Consider the following 17,225-nt stretch of genomic DNA (forward strand, 5'->3'; position numbering starts at 1 on the left):
GATTTATTGGATCTCGGAGGTCCCAGGCACCATAAACAGTGGATTTACGTACCTGGAGAGAATGATGGAAGTGACAGAGGAGTAATGGAGGGAATGAAAGGGAACAATAAAAAGAATGATGTAAAAAGTTGTTTAAATCTTTTCTTCCCTAAAGTTTAAAGTGTCTGAGAAATTCAACATTGATTAGAACTTTTAACAGATTCCTTCTTTGAGCAATGTCAAGGGGCACATATTTTGCTATCTTCTTCTGCCACATGGACAAGAGAAACTGAAAATGAATACTTATGACAAAGTTGAGGGGGTGCGCCAGAGGACACGTTAATCACTAAGTGGACAAACCTCCCAAGCAAGACACTAAACATTACTTCTAAATTTAATTAAATAGACTACTAAACATTTTTTATTCATCTAAATGGAGATTTGGGGGGGATATCTTATTAGCTTATTAAATCAAATCATACTCCTACCAGTACAATAAAGTCTATATATTTATTCATTAGAATACTCTCGTTTGTTTGATGACTACTTGTAAAGTATGTTCTGTGTACCAGGCATCAGAAATGCAAAACTGAGGAAGAACAGTCCCTCTACTTAGGGTACTCACAGACTATACAAGTATTTGTTCTGAAAATAGGCACTTCTGGAATTTTTCGGTACACAGATAACTCATGGTCCTAAAAACATCTTTGCACTATCCATAAGGGCCTTTATATCTTCATAGTTTACCATCAATAAACTGTCAATTCTTTAGAAACCATCAATCCACTGACGTGTGGCCATCCAGGCCAATCCAGGTAAATGATGCTTACTACAATTTATGAGATTTGTGTTGTTTAGCTTCTCTCCCCACATCATATCCATCAGTATATTGGAATATAGACTTCCTCTTACTCTCATCCAATCTCACTGTTAACATTTTAAGCTTGAAACAAATCTTTTAAGAAAATTAAAGTTTCAAACATGAAAAATCAGAGTTCAGATAAAATTACTACTCCTGAAAATACGCAGAGGAGAGGAGACTTATATGGCATTTAAATATATATGAAACTCACTTTGAAATATCTGAATTAAAACCCACTTTTGTACAGTCCTCATAGTGTTCTGCAATCAGCTGTGGAGTGGAGGATAAAAAGAGGGAGAGGAAGAAAAAGGGTCTTTGCCCCCAGTATGTTGTAATCAGTTTAAACTTAAATAAAATAGATGCACTAAAAAGATACAGCTCCAATAACCCAAATGCTGGACTAGATAGGAGGTTCCATGGCAGGACCTCAGACTGCTGTTAGCAGCAAATCATCCAGGATTCTGAAGCGTAGAAACAAAATATTCTATGAATTAAAACTAGAGTGAAGTCTCTGCTATCCTTACTTGTCTGCTACTGAAAGCTTAAATAAAAACACCCTTCCCACCAACTGGGATCATTCCAATTTTATCTGTTAGGTTTATAAAACTGTTATAATGTCATTATATTCCCAATTTTATGAGTTAGGTTTATAAAACTGGTATAATATCATTATAATTAGTATTTTATATATGCTTATCAAACAGTAGAAAGGATAGATTCAAAGTTGTGTTTATATGGACTCTGTGTGATCCTAGCCTCATCGGCTAGCGGTATTTATTTCCTGACTCTGAGGGAAATTGTCATGTCTGCCTTGAATGGTAATCACATAATATACATCACTAAAACTTCTTGATTACCTGCATATCAATTTCAATTTTTTCAGTTATGAAGGTGATCTTAGCTATAATGCCTCTTGTTATCAATTCATACTATCTTAGGGAGGAATTTCTAATTTTTAAGGAGGATAGCAAAGCATTGTCTCACCCAAGCTTGTCAGCTTCTTTACAAGATTACAAAGTTGAGAACAGCTGAGGCAAAACCTCTCTGGTATGTGATCTGTGGAATCCTTCTTACAACAGGATTTTCCTATGATGGATCAAACATTTTCAGTTGGATTTCAAGAAACCACAATCTAAATTCAACAAGTAGACAACACATGACAGAGGTCCATCATTATATGACAGGATCCTCCAAATAGCTGTAATTGCTATAAATCAAAAAAGGTTAAATATTTCTGAACAATTTTAGATTTTGGAAAAGGGAAAGCAAAGAACATAAAGATTGTGTTTTATGATCTCATGAATCTCTCTTGGATTAAAAAACAAGTAATCCTTGATACTCTTGGAGGTAGGGTAAATTGAAAGGTATTTCTTAGCTTTAACAGGGAATAAGCCATTACAATTTTTGAAAAATCAGCCCAGCCTGTGGTATTCTTATCCTAATTAAGCCAGACCTGTTAAAACATTTAACACATATTTATATGGAAAATATGACATCTTCCTATCTATTTAAATTATATTTTGAGTTTCATATTGATGTTGCAAAAATATGGATTCAAAGTGATAATAATGATACTAATGTAAATCTTCCTCTTTGAGGGGTAATTGCTTTTTTTGTAAATGGCTATAAATTTTACTTTTTATTATGAGAAGTGGTAATCCTAGGCCTTATTATTTGTGCTTATGATCTCCCTAGAATTCCACAGAAGTGTTTCTCTCCTGCATTCCTCCAGCAAAAATTTCTAGAGCAGAACTATCCAATATAACTTTCTGAAATCATAAAAGTATTCTATTAAAATATCTGCATGGTCCAATATGGTAGCCGCTTGTGCCTATTAACTACTTGAAATGTGGCTAGTGCAACTGAGTCATTAAATTCTTAATTTAATTAAATTAATTATTATGTAAATATTCACATGTAGCTAGTAGCTACATGTGTTTATGTATTTAATTTGGAGTATGCATGAATGTACTTAAGGAAAATGAGTTTTGTTACAATATTCCATCCTCTTCTATCCATTCATCCATGCAGTTGATCTGTACTTTTTAAGCACCCTCTTTGTATAAAACACATGTTAAGCTTATGTAGTGAGGAAGATAATATAAGATTTGTAGAAGATAAATATTATGCTAAATAGGCTAAGTGACAAAGGACAGAGCAAAGTGATATGGGAGTACCAAAGAATGTGAATATTTTGAGGTAATGGACTTAAGAAGAGCTTCATGGAAGAAGCAGCTCTTTAAATGTTTTTGATAAATAGCTGCAAGGTGTAGAAAGAAAGATAGGGAAGAGAATGAGATTGCAAGATAGAAAAGTCTAACGTTTAATTTGGAATGTGGGTATAAGGAAGAGGAAATAGTCCAAACCTTTTGAAGTGTGAATGACTGAAGAGGTTTATGCCAAGAATAGCTAAGGCAAAGTCAGGAGAAAGAATATGTTTTATAAGAAAATGTTGAGACTAAGTAAGATAATGTACTTTAATCAGAGATTGTGTAAAAGTTACTTGATTATAAAAAATTTATTTGTAATAAACTTTAATGACAAATGAGTCGGAATTTTAGCCATTAAACAAATCTTATACGTTAATTATAATTTTACTTAAGATAAATATGATCTACGTGGAAATAAGATATGCTTAAAGAGACTTCTAGTAAAGTATGAGCATTTAATTGTCTATTTAAACTTCGATATTCGTTTCTATATTTAAAGACTAGGACAGTTACAGTAAGTGCAGGTGAACACAGACATACATAAATTTTCTCTTAATTTCTGTATACAATTATTTGGGCAGTGCCAGATAACCTAAAATTAATTTTTTTCATGCCCCAGGGGAGTGCCTTAAATACTTCAGCCACTATTACATTCTGTATTAATCTAAAAGCAAAGACCAAAATACTTTGAGGAAGTAGATATGCTTGTAATGTGATGTAGATAGCTAATCAAACATCATAAATATAGAAACTTAATGATAGATTTATCAATGCCCAGATCCATCCCACATTCCTTTTCAATATACATTTATTAACATGTATGAAATTTGAATAAAAGTTAATATTATCTACAGAGATCTTTGCTATTTTTGCTTTGCCTCTGTGAATTAATACTTACTATTTTGACCAAAAAATCTTTCTTTGCAAACAAAGGAAGAATTGAATGTTTTTTATAGTATGAGTAAACAAATTTTAAATACATAATGAGGTATTTAATTCAAATACATAATCAGAAGAGTGGGAAAGAGTTAGGGTTATATCTCTGCCTTTAATACAGACCAGTCCAATAAATGTGTTGAAGTTATTTTTCTAGCTGATCCTTCATCCCTGGATCCACAGAGCTAACAGATAAGGGTGTTATTTCTTGGAAAGCAATTATGAATTCCATAAATTTTATTAAAATGAGTATTTTTCCATTAATATTTATAATAATATGTTTTTAATTGAAAAGTTGTAGCCCTTTATATTTAATATTTTATGAACCAGTCAGATGCACTTCATGACTTAGGGGCTATGCCTATGTTGGTATTTTTTTTCTCCTAGAATAATTTATGATGAACAAGAAGTTGTGAACTCTTGTGAACCTGTGAATACACAATTTGCTAACACGTGGCTTCTAAAATTCTGGAATTTCTGGTTCTAATAAAATATCTCTATGAATTTGGCCATGCAATAGAATGTTGGTGGGTGAATTAAAATACTATTTCTCCAATATTTCTCTTTCTCTCTTACACACACACACACACACACACAACAACAACAACAAAAAAAACCATCTTCACTGGTTGATTCAAGCTTATTGATATTAATTCGTCAATTCCAGTTGCTGTCTACCTTAGTTATTGATGATTCCTGTTGACCTTCATTTATTTTTTATTGTTTTAGAGGCAAGGTTTTCACTATATTACCCAGGTTGAAGTGCAGTGGCACAATCATAGCTCACTACAGCCTCCAACTCCTGGGCTTGACCGATCCTCCTGCCTCAGCATCCCAAGTAGCTAGGACTACAGGCACACACGAACAGACCTGGCTAATTTTTTATTTTTGGCAGACATGAGGACTTTTTATGTTGCCCAGGCTGGTCTCCAACTCCTATTTTAAAGCCATACTCCTGTTTTGGCCTCCCAAAACACTGGAATTACGGGCTTTCAGCCACTGTGTCCAACCCGTGTTCACTTTCATATCAATATGGTTTATGGAGATATTTCTGTTAAAAAAATAACATACTTGAATTTCGTTCAATTTAGACTTTTGTTTAACTGCTTCTCTCTGATCCTTAGAATACATACGTCTATAAGACCACATCTTTAGTGTTATTTATAGTGGAAAAACTTCATCTTTATTCAGATTTTGCAGAAGCTATAAAATGTCTGCTTTCTGCTATTGTGTACATTTTGTTATGTGATGGCACAGATACAGTAAATAAGGGAAAACCACAAGGAGGATGGACACTAGCCCCTGTCAATGGTAAGAAAGTTTCTGAAGTTTGCTGTTGTTGTTGTTGTTGTTATTATTTCTCCTGCACTGAGTAAGTGTGGTCAGGTACCAAATTCCAGTTTGCCTATTATCCCTCCAACAGCATAGGCTTAAGCTTAAACTCAAATTGTAACTTGCATATGCAAATTTAACTTGCATAAAAAAATTGCGTTTTTCAGTGAAACTAAAATTTCCATAACCTGGATGTCTTATTCTTTGAAAAGTGGTAGGAAAACTCCCACAAATGAAGTAACTGTAATTTACACTCCTTGTTAATTATCATCTTGAGAAAAGTTTCTTTTGTAGTTTCAGATTTCTGTGGACTACAATTTTTCAACAGGTATACTGTGAAGAATATGAGAAATCTACACTTAGAGAATTTAAGATATCTAAGAGAATTGTCACAACCGTGAAAGATGAGAACCATGAAATGCCCATTGTCCCTCTTTTAAAGAAACAACATTTTCTAGTGGAAATCAAACTCTTTTTTTAGGACACACAAGACATTCCTTCACTTTCATTTTCCTTATTCTAGCAAGTTTTATTTTTGGCATACCTCAAGACAGAAAAAAAAAATATGAGTATTTCTTGTCAGTTTTCAAAGATTAACAAATCCTACAAATATTCATTATAAATAGATCAGAACATTCAGCCACGTGCTATTACAAAGGTAGTCAATTTAAATCAAGTTTGACTTGCAAACTTTCTTCTCCCCCACCTACTTTTACAGTCCTGCTGATCTCCCCACTTTATAGTCCCTGATTCGCATAAAATATACTAAATTATTCAAGAAAAAAGTCCTAGGCACTTCATTGATCCAATATTACTTGCATATTAACAAATATTGTTTTCTCTTTACTTGAGGTGGGTAAACATTCTGTTTATTTTACCCTATATCTTTTTTGTCTTAATTACTTTATTTTGCAACAGGATCTCACTCTGTCACCCAGGATAGAGTGCAGTGGCGCCATCATGGCTCACGGAAGCCTCTAACTCCTCGGCTCAAGTCATACTCCCACCTCAGCTTCCCCTGTAGCTAGAATTACAGGTGCATGTGTCACAGCGCCCAGCTAATTTTTTAAAAACTGTTTTTTGTAGAGACAGGGTCTCACTATGTTCCCCCAGCTTGTCTGGAACTTCTAGGCTCAAGCAAGCCTCCTGATTTAGCCTCCCAAACTGTGAGGATTACAGGTGTGAACCACTGTGCCCAGCCTAATCACTTATTTTCGTGTGAAACTACTCTAAATACATGAAACTGATAAACATTATTGTTGCAAATATATTGTTTCTATCCTAACATTAGAACTTAGGAATATTAGAAATTCCTTTTTGATATGTTACTACAAATACTGATTTTAAAAATACATACAAATACACGTATGTATGTATAATATATAAGAAATATGCAATATCTAGATGAAAACGGTCTAGTACTTAAAGAAAGCCAGAAGATTGGATAAGGAAATGCCTTTTAGGGATAAACAGAATTCTCAGTGTCAAACATGTATGATTTTTGTGTATTTCTTTAGGGAGACTAAAATGTTTCAAAACAGCTACTACATTTAAATATGTTGTAATAAGCAATTTTTAAATAGATCACCTGAATAGAATTAGAATGGAATCTGATCATTATCCTTTATATTCACAAAAAAAGTCCTCCTTAGAATAAACTTTTGTGTATTCGTTGTTTGGTATATTCATTGTTCTTTAATATATCACAAAAGGAAATGCAACTTCTAGGAGTCTTTTTGTCACTTCAGTTAAATGGAAATGAGTATTTTTCATGACCATTTTACTATAGATTATATTTACTAGTTTTCGAAATTCTCTGATTTTATCATGTTGAAAAATGAAAGAACATTATTCTTGGATTTTTCCCTAAAACTGAGTAAAACTCCTCTGGAAAATTATTCTTTCTGAATAGGATCAAGTAATATGTCTTTTGTCTTTTATAATGACATTTTATAGTATGCCTATTATTATTATAGGAACCATTTTTAAACTTTCATACTTGAGTTACATAAATATCTGATGGTTCAAAACTAAAATGTTTACAAATACACAATTTAACAATGAATAATTACACTTTGAACTATACCCTCTATGACCTGATACAGTGATCAGTTTAAAAACACAACACCATTTCTGTCATAAAAGCAAAGAAATCCACAACTTTTTCTTTTTAAGATGGAGTTGCACTCTGTTGCCCCGGCTGGAGTGCAGTGGCATCATCTGGCTTCACCACAACCTCTGTCTCCTGTGTTCAAGCAATTCTCTTGCCTCCGCCTCCCAAGTAGCTGGGACTACAGGTGTGCACAACCATGCCAGGCTAATTTTTGTATTTTTAGTAGAGACGGGGTTTCACTATGTTGGCCAGGCTGGTCTTGAACTCCTGACCTCATGATCTGCCTGCCTCAGTCTCCCAAAATGCTAGGTTACAGGCGTGAGCCACCACGCCCTGCCAAAATCCACAGCTTTTATACATGTTGATTGAGTAGTCATTTGAAAATAATGAAGTAACATTCATTTAAAGTAACATTTATTTTAAAATAGAATTTACTCAGAAATACCAGTTTCCTTAGAAAAACCAATTAATACATTACTAAAAACTCTATAAACAATAAGTTAAAATTTTAATTTAATTATATTTTCGATAGTCTTTTTTTCTTACTTCCTCTTTGGTTAATTAAAAATGACCAGACCACTTGAAATATAAAATTGCCACTTCATATTTTGTGGCATTATTGTAAATAAATAATATTCTCACTGACCAAAAAAATTCCCATTAAAATGGCATATTTTAATGATATAATAACCTTTTAATTAACTTAATGATTTTTCAAAATGACTGAATTGTGCTAAGATTTGAAAATACATACCTTTGGTAAAAAGAGAGAATGTATCATGTTAACATTGTTTAAGATGTTCAGAAAGAATATTCTTTATTTGCAGACCACTGTTTCCAGCAAGGCCACCGATACAAGAAGCATAAAACTTCCACAGTTTAGCTAACAGCGGGGATTATTGCTATCCATATGTGATTGAAAAAAGGTGGGAAAATTCATAGTTCTCTACTCAGGCTATTTGAATTCCTGCTGCCAAGATCATATACACACTAGCAAACTCCTGCAAGTCCTAATCCTATTTTAAAAATATATAAAAGAAATACAGATTCATGTTTCTGCAGATTACTGTGGTGACAAATATAGTGATACACTAAGCAGCTGGAGTCATCTTAATACAATTTCCAAAGAATGTAATCAGTTATTAAAATAAAAGTAGCTACCATTTATTAAGTTCTTATTACATGTGAAGAACTGTGCTAAGTGAATTTAATATAGCAGTCTTACGATATATGTACTGTTATAGTCACCTCCATTTACATATGAGGCAATTGAGACTTTAAAAGTTTCAATAACTTGCCCAAGGTCACAGACCTATTAAAGTATACAGCTAAAATCTGAAAGATTTATACGAGTCAAAAGCTTAAGCTCTAGCTACTACACAGACTTTATACAATACAAAATATGTTTATTTTTCACTTACGCTAAAACAAAACTTAGTAACATTTTGGAATCAGAATCTAAATTGTAATTATCAAGGACATCACCCAATAAAGGGCTCTTCTGTTTGAAATGTAAGTTTAGAAAATAAAATGGAAAAGATAACTAATGGCAAATGGTTTTGTTAATTTATCTTTTGCTCAGGAATCAAATTTTGCAAAATTTCTGATAATGGGATAGAGAATTATATGGAAGCTTTTCTGTGTGTTTCTAGAATCCATATTAAATTGCAAACACAATAAATCTGCAGAAACAAAAAAAATGCTACCATTTAATCCAAATGCCTATCTTATTAGAAAAATGCCTGTTCATTCAGTAAGTCATTGAATAGGAAAACAGATTTACTTGATGCCACATTTCATTGAAATTGATGTTGGATAATTGGGTCATTTGTACTGAGGCATTTAATAGAACTGTTTCATTTTTCAAGAACTCATATTAACATTAAATCAGAAGTCTCAACTTTATAAACTGACTTTCATTTGATCTTAGCCAAAAAGCTGAGAAGTGATCAAATCTCACTTTCTCCAGAAGTATGCATTATTCATAAAGACTTCTCCAACACTAATTTTTAGTTAAGCCTATGTAATTGTCTGGACAAATGTGAGGAGAAATTCAGAAGATACCTCCACTGACAATTATGATTTTCTCTCTTTCAGTATATCTGGGCCGTGACCTCTGTTTATTGGCTGAAATAGACAAAATTGCTGATATTTAACCAACTTTTACCTGAAAAATATAAATTTAATGTAGTCTGACTTCATATATTCTATGTATATATTTAGTCAGACTTTCCACTAATATGCAATTCTCCATACAAATCACTACATTACTAAGAAAAGATTTATTCCAAATATCTGGGGAAAATACAAAACTAAGGGTACAGGAAAGCTTATTTCATGCAGGTGGGCATTAATAAGTATACTGAAATGGTCAAAATGTGTAGGCCTTCTTAATAATGGAACTTTGATATGGGGTGAGGACTAGGATGTTTAAATATGCAAAGATAAATTTCTTATTTGAGAGTTGTTAAAAGCACAGTAGACAAGATAAGGTATGGTGGTGAGAAGCAGGAAATGGGATCAAAAAAGATGTATTTTAGTCAACAGAATTAATTGATCTAAATTATGTGCAGCATACCATACTAGCATAGATAACTGTAACTGTAAAGAAGAAATGATAAAAGGCACACAAATAAAAGCTGGGAGAGTCCTTCTCTAGTATCTGCATAAAGAAAATTGCCCATAGTTAATTTCAAAGATTTGCACTGAGGTGAAACACAGATTGCCAACAACAACTTAGATAGACATGTTACTCCATCTTTTCTAATGTGTGCATGCAGATGCATGTGTATGATTGTCAGCATTGCTCCTTAAATATATAAAATGCTATTCAGACAGGAAGAGAATCTGCCTCAGTTACCACAAGGTCAGTTTTCTGAATTATTTCAGTGAAGTATTTTCTCTTGAGACCAATTCTTCAAGAAAGTACATTGTTAATGCATCAGTGTGCTTTCAAATCAATCAGGATTTTATTTTTTCACTTAAATAAAGTTATTTAATATATTTTGAGCTTTCAGACTCTTGTTTCTCCTAAACATCTTTCACATATACTGCCATCTAAATGTGACTGTGAGTCTCATGTAACACCTGGAGGACTGACAACAAATTCCATCTTTAATACATTCTGAGAGTTTGATATTTGGAGTCTATGATGAATTCATTTACACAATGAAGAATCTTTCTGGAAAACAAATCATTGGTAATTAATATTGCATTTATATCATGTAAAATTTCACGTTTAATGTGAAAATATTTCTAGTTTTAAAATATGTAATTTATCTGTATGAATTTACTTTGTATATGTTTTAAAGTGTTTATATTGCTCCAAAAATGTTACTTTCAGGAATGAAAGAAAAGTTTACTTTATTCTGGAAACTTATGCCTGGCTATTTCCTTCTCCTTGAATATAATAAAATGTAATCTACTACTTCCATGCAAATGTTTTTCAATCAGTTTATGTTGAAGAAATCTCCATTACTCAGGCACAATACGCAGCCCATGTTACCTTTTGTTCTCTTTATGACTCAAGACCCTCTTGTTTTGTCGACTAACAGAGGCCGAAAATGAATACTGCTCTCTAAACGCTTTATGCTTTCTTTTAAATTCTTCTGAGTTGAATAAGTAACTGCCCTTCTTATTAGAATCATTTTACCTGAAGCCTCGATGGTATAATAAACTCTTTTTTTTTTTTGAGACAGGGTCTTGTTCTGTTGCCCAGGCTGGAGTGCAGTGGCATGATCATGGTTCACGGCAGCCTCCACCTCCCAGGCTCAAGTAATCCTCCCACCTCAGCCTCCAGAGTACCTGGGTCTACACACACATGCCACCACACTCAGCTAAGTTTTTGTATTTTTGGTAGAGATGGGGTTCCATCATGTTGTCCAGGCTGGTCTGGAAATCCTGGGCTCAAGCTCTTTGCCCCACTTCACCTCCCATAGTGCTGGGATTATAGGCCCAGGGTGCCTAGGAATAAACCTTTTTAAAAACAAACAAACAAAAACCCAGCATTTTTATGTTTTCAGTAAAAATGAGTAACTTTTGAATTTAAACCAAATATTCCTAATATTAAATGGAAGTCATCAAGTACCTTAACATGAATGATCAACTGAATATATTTATTATAGGTTAGTTTGCTTTTGGTTTTGCCTTTTTTCTAAAGTCAATGATAGCAGTACAAAGGGTCTAAGTTTTCAAAAGAAAGCAATTTTTACCTCAACTGCTAAATGGAAACAACCAAAACTAGGTACATGAACATTAAGTTACACATAGAAAATCATTTTAATTACAGAAAAGTAGTCTATTATGTATCATCTTTGTTCCAAACTCTAATCAAGAAATATCCATAGTTTTCTGTGTTAACTTTGTCAGACAACATTTAGATATACAGGATATCAAAGCCTTATTCTCCCGGATGTATATCCTTTTACTGTGCATCTCCAAGACAAATAAGAGCAAACAAGGGCTAAAATCAGAGTATGGGGCAAACAGTTGCCTTAAAGAGCCAAAGCATATATTCCTAATTGTATATTCTGTTTTTAATTTTAGACAAAGAGATGCTTAAAAACAGAATAAAGGAGATTTTCAAACTGATCATTGTTTTGACATAGATGTCTATTTGTAGAAGAATAGAAGTAGAAAACAGAGGCAGTAAAATAGCTAATCTTTCAACAACTTACTTTATGAAGAAAGAGTAGTGAAAATTCAATGGAAGAAGGAAAAAAGAAAGTGGGGAGAAAATGGAAGAGTATGAAAAGTGTTATGTAAAAAGCTTTTCTTTTTGAGACAGAGTCTCACTCTGGCACCCAGGCTGGAGAGCAGTGGTGCCATCTCAGTTCATGCCACCTCTGCCTCCCTGGTCCAAGCGATTCTTCTGTCTCAGCCTCCTGAGTAGCTGGGATTACAGGTGTGCACTGCCTTGCCTGGCTGATTTTTATATTTTTAATAGAGACGGGGTTACATCATGTTGGCCAGGCTGGTTTTCAACTCCTGGCCTCAAGCAATCCACCCACCTCTGCCTCCCTAAGTGCTGGGATTAATTACAGGCATGAGCCACTGTGCCTGGCCGCAAAAACCTTAATGAGGTATCAGTTCAATCTCCCTATTATGTGAACCAAGCAACTTTCTCTGACCTTTTAACTCCCCTGACCTGGAATGTTGTAGGCTCTACTAAAGGAGTCAAAATGCTACTAGTGTGGAAGCAATAAAAGATATTTGGAATTGATTCTGTAAATGAAAACTTAAATGATCTAGTTTGTAATTCCTTGATTAGTATACATGATAAATGGAAATTTTTATTAAGGAACATATGTCTAATCATTATATTGCCATTTGTCTAAGCAAGAATATATAGGTATATGTATCCACATATGCCTCTCCATAAATAGTAATGTTTAATATATGAATAATAGACATATATCCCTGTAAGTGCACTTGCAAAATGTGTAGAAAATATACAACTTTGTTATGTGGCATCTCATCTGGTTTTATAAGTTTTATGTAACACCTAATGTTAAAAACTTATTTATTTACTTATGAACACATGTCAGTATTCACTGTTTATGGTAATTTATGAATATAAATGTTTAACATCTAAAGCCTGACACCTTTCAGTTATTTTCTGAATAATACATTTTTATTCAAGTTTTATCACTCATTTGCACAGTCAGAAAAGCTTTTAAAGAGTCATTGCTTTTATTTCACAACCAGGAAACTGACTATTTTGCAGAAATGCATAGTAAATTAAGTGAAAGGCCAGAAACCTACTTTCTCTTACGAATCTTTAAACAACGTTATCAAGCTCATTTATATCAAGTATCACATTATACCAAAAAAATTACGTGTTTTACTCTTCATACCAGCCTCTTAGTAATCATCTCACACTCACTCTTGTGAGTGTAGCACAATTCTTCAATAGAGAGGTGCTCTTTTACTTAACAGAACTGTATATGTTTGTGACTAATTGAAGGATAATAGAAATTTTAGCTGTAGATATACTTTTTTAATGTCAGATAAAATGAAGATTTTTGTTTAGGAAGTCATAGATTTAGTCCAAATCTGTTTGTCTTTGTGGAATATTCTAAAATTTTAATTTCAAATATGGATGTAGGATATTTTTCAAAAGATAATTCAGGAAAATAGAAAACATGGAGTAAAAAATAAGCTATCCAAAATCTCTGGAAAAGCGTAGGTTTTCAATAAGTATTAATTGAAAATATACGATAAGGAAAACAGAATAAATGTGACCTAAGTCTTTATTTTTAAAAGTATGTTTTGAATATAAGCATTTCATGATTTATTATATAATTTCAGAAATTATGTATATATTTGTTAAAAGAAGAAATAATCCATGTCTAAGTAAAATACATTCTAACAAGAAATGAGTTCTTACAACCTCACTGCTATCTGGTGATAATATATCCTAACAGCAGGAAGACAACCTAAGTCCTGCAAAAATAGGTTGTTTTCTGTGAAAAGTAGAACTTTCAAGTAACAAAGTGATGCTGAATATGAGCAAGAGAAACATAATTTCTAAGCATTACTAAAAGGAAATTTCTATTTGTCTAGATCTAATTTGAAGCCCACTGTGTATCATATATTTGTAAAAGTGTCTGTGTACTTATATTTTAGAAAATTGATTCTATTGATTCTTTTTTTTTTTTTTTTTTTTAAGAGGGAGTCTTACTCTGTTGTCCAGACTGGAGTGCAGTGCAGTGGCAAAACCTTGGCTCACTGCAACCTCTGCCTCCCAGATTCAAGATATTCTCCTGCCTCAGCCCCCTGAGTAGCTGGGATTACAGGGCCCACCACTCCTGGCTAATTTTTGTATTTTTAGTAGAGATGGGATTTCACCATGTTAGCCTGGCTGGTCTCCAGCTCTTGACCTCGGGTGATCCACCTGCCTCAGCCTCCCAAAGTGCTGGGATTACAGGTGTGAGCCACTGCGTCCGGCCTGTAACACCGTGTTTTAACCACGGGCAGAGTGCACCATTCTTGGAGGTACTGCGATACCAGGTCAATGCGAGGGGTGGATGGAGCAAGCTCCTATTCAAGCCCTCTGCTCCAAAGTTCCATTTAATATATTGTCCTTGGATAGAGGATTTATCAGATATTAAACTGATAAGAACAGATACTATACTAGATCTTAGACAAAAGGCCAAGAAGCGATACTGATTCTTTTTTTTAAAAGTATCAAGATAAGAAAAAACATAAAGCTTAGCTACTAGAATGAAAGTCCACTTGGACAAAATTCTACCATGCTTTTTCTTTGTTTGTACTTATCAAGCAAATGGATCTGTGTTCACTTATGTTTTTGTTTGAACTGCATTTGCATCATCATGGCATGATAATAATTATTAAGAAAATACATCCAAGAGAAGATATTTTAACTTTCGACTGACTTCTGATAAATATCTTTGACTCACAATATTCCATTCTGGCTGATAAACTCTAAGGATATGATTAAAGAATAAGGAACTGCTGTATTTCAGTTGTCTTTAGGAGAAATACAGAGTGAGTTATTTGGACAATAAGGCTAATGTCCACATAAAAATAAAACCAGCAGTTAATTTGGAAGAAAATCAGTAAAATAATTGATTGATTCAACTAGATGTGCTATGCAGATGGATTGCAAATAAGCTCAATTCTTCCTTTATGGTTCAAACAAATGTTATTTAGTTATTTAATGCTGAGAGACATTTTATCCCTCCAGTATTTATCTCAGTATTATGAATCAGGATTTCTAAACAGAGACTAGAACTGAAAGCTCTTATTTTAACTTGAGATTGTCCAAGCAAATCCATTAAAAATCAAAACTGTACATGCCTCTAGATCAAATCTGTCAAATATCTAATACAAGTGAAATAAAAATGCAATCATCTTTGATGAGAAAGATTGCAAGTCATCTACAATTTTAGTTTGCTTAAACTCATTATATAATCTACAACAAAAATAGAATTATCAAAGGAGAAAATCTAGTTTTAAATTAGACACTTAAAGTGTGTGTGTTCACATTCACTAGGCTGTAACTGAATTGTTAATGACAGACAATTTTATAGATAGAATATTTCTCCTACAATTAAGCTGTCCAGAATAAAGAAGAAAAACCTTAATATTCAGTTTAACTAATGTACTTTTATGTTTCCTCAAGGAATGGTGCTCTACACTCCTAACACAGTTAATAAAGCTGAGAAATGGATATAATATAAAACATTTATCTAAAGAGAAATTGAAAAGTCTATGTGCATAGTCATTATTAATATAGTTAAATGATATTTCAAAACATAAACAAAAATAAATTTATTTTTCGCATTCTGGTTAAAAACCTGGACTGTGAAGTGAAAAAGATGTGTGTGTGATCCCCGATATGGCCATTTACTGTCTTTGTATGTTTAGGCAAGTCTCAGTTTCTATATTTATAACATGGAGATAATTAGACTACCTCCTATTTCACAGGGGCACAGATGTAGACATCTAAGATATAGATAACTCAGGATTACTTTGTACCATATACACACACACACACACACACACACACACACACACATATATAAAATCCAATATGCAAAAAGTAATTGTTTTGGTAAATTTGGCATTGGTATTTCAACCATAATCTTTGGTTCAAAATGAACTTGAATTTTTCAGTTATTGTGAACTTGTTACTTTTAAGAATCAGTTTATCAAGTCAACTATTTCTAGATGAGATAAGAAAATAATATTGACAGTTTTTCTGCCCTTTTAGTCCTTTAACAGTTTCCAACTTTACTTGTTTGTCTTCAGTAGCTTCTGAATCAAGGAATTCTTTTTCACTGAAGTTTTTCACTACATTACTAAAATTTCATAATTTATCTATATAGTAGTTTCAAAATAGTTATGCAATTAAAAAAACTACACCTAAAAATTTTCTCTGAAAATTAAATTCATTCAAATTATTTCTTAAAAGAATTCACTCTAAAAATGTATACTATGCAGTAGGGATACATGGCTCTGGTAGAAAAGAAAATAAAAAAATTAATAGACCAATAAATATGTTAGATAAAATGCTATCTGTTCAAAAGGAAAATCTTTTACATTTTGGAAAAAAAAAGCTACGTAAAATAAATTTTAATTCAAACAAATATAACAAGACTAAAATATACCTGAGGTTGCTGGCTTTTATACTACTTCCTTGCACTTAACCAAAACTTGTTAATTTTTATTTTGAGAAAAGCATGGCCTTTAAAGGTGTGTTTGCTGAGGAATAGTCTACAACTCCATTCCATTAATCTATTACAAGTCTAATGTGTTAGACATTTTTAGCAATAGATCAAATACCTTTAAATATTTAAAATAGGGCAAATATTTATTTTTCTGTAAATAAGCAAAACATAAGTTTCATAAATTGGATGATTAGTAGTGTTTATGGAACATTAAAACTTTAATATATCCTGGGGTCTTAAGTCACAGGGACCTGCTATTAAAGTTAAGATGACTATAAAACTGTTCTTACAGTATTTCTGCAAAACAAACTTCTTGGATTCAAGAAAGATCTATGTTGCCATAGAGTATTATAGTGAAATTTCAGTAAAATTTAAAGTTTAAATTGTAGCATGAAACCTCATGTAGAAGATATATCTAACATTCAAGATTGTAAACATTATAACATATGTAACATTGCCTTATAAAATTTAAGTTTCATTCAGAAAATTAGCTAATGAGTTAGTATTTTTATGTCTTTAATTTGTTGAAAAAGAGCCACCATTTTACTATTTAACACACATTAGTTCGGTAGTTAGTATTCAAATCTATAACTAAAACT

The 17,225-nt window shown here is 32.7% G+C and overlaps 1 protein-coding gene and 1 non-coding gene across 3 annotated transcripts in view; both read right to left on the reverse strand.

Moving 5' to 3' along the window:
- Window positions 1-17,225, reverse strand: part of PCDH11X (protocadherin 11 X-linked) — an 826,171-nt gene that overhangs the window by 793,162 nt on the left and 15,784 nt on the right. The window lies entirely within an intron of this gene.
- On the reverse strand, window positions 14,407-14,597 carry LOC135269406 (U2 spliceosomal RNA). The gene has a single exon (XR_010337697.1). It is a non-coding gene; the product is annotated as a U2 spliceosomal RNA (small nuclear RNA).

Source organism: Aotus nancymaae, unplaced genomic scaffold (assembly GCF_030222135.1).
Source record: "Aotus nancymaae isolate 86718 unplaced genomic scaffold, 86718_ANA_hifiasm-v0.15.2.pri h1tg000004l, whole genome shotgun sequence".
Lineage (NCBI taxonomy): Eukaryota > Metazoa > Chordata > Mammalia > Primates > Aotidae > Aotus > Aotus nancymaae.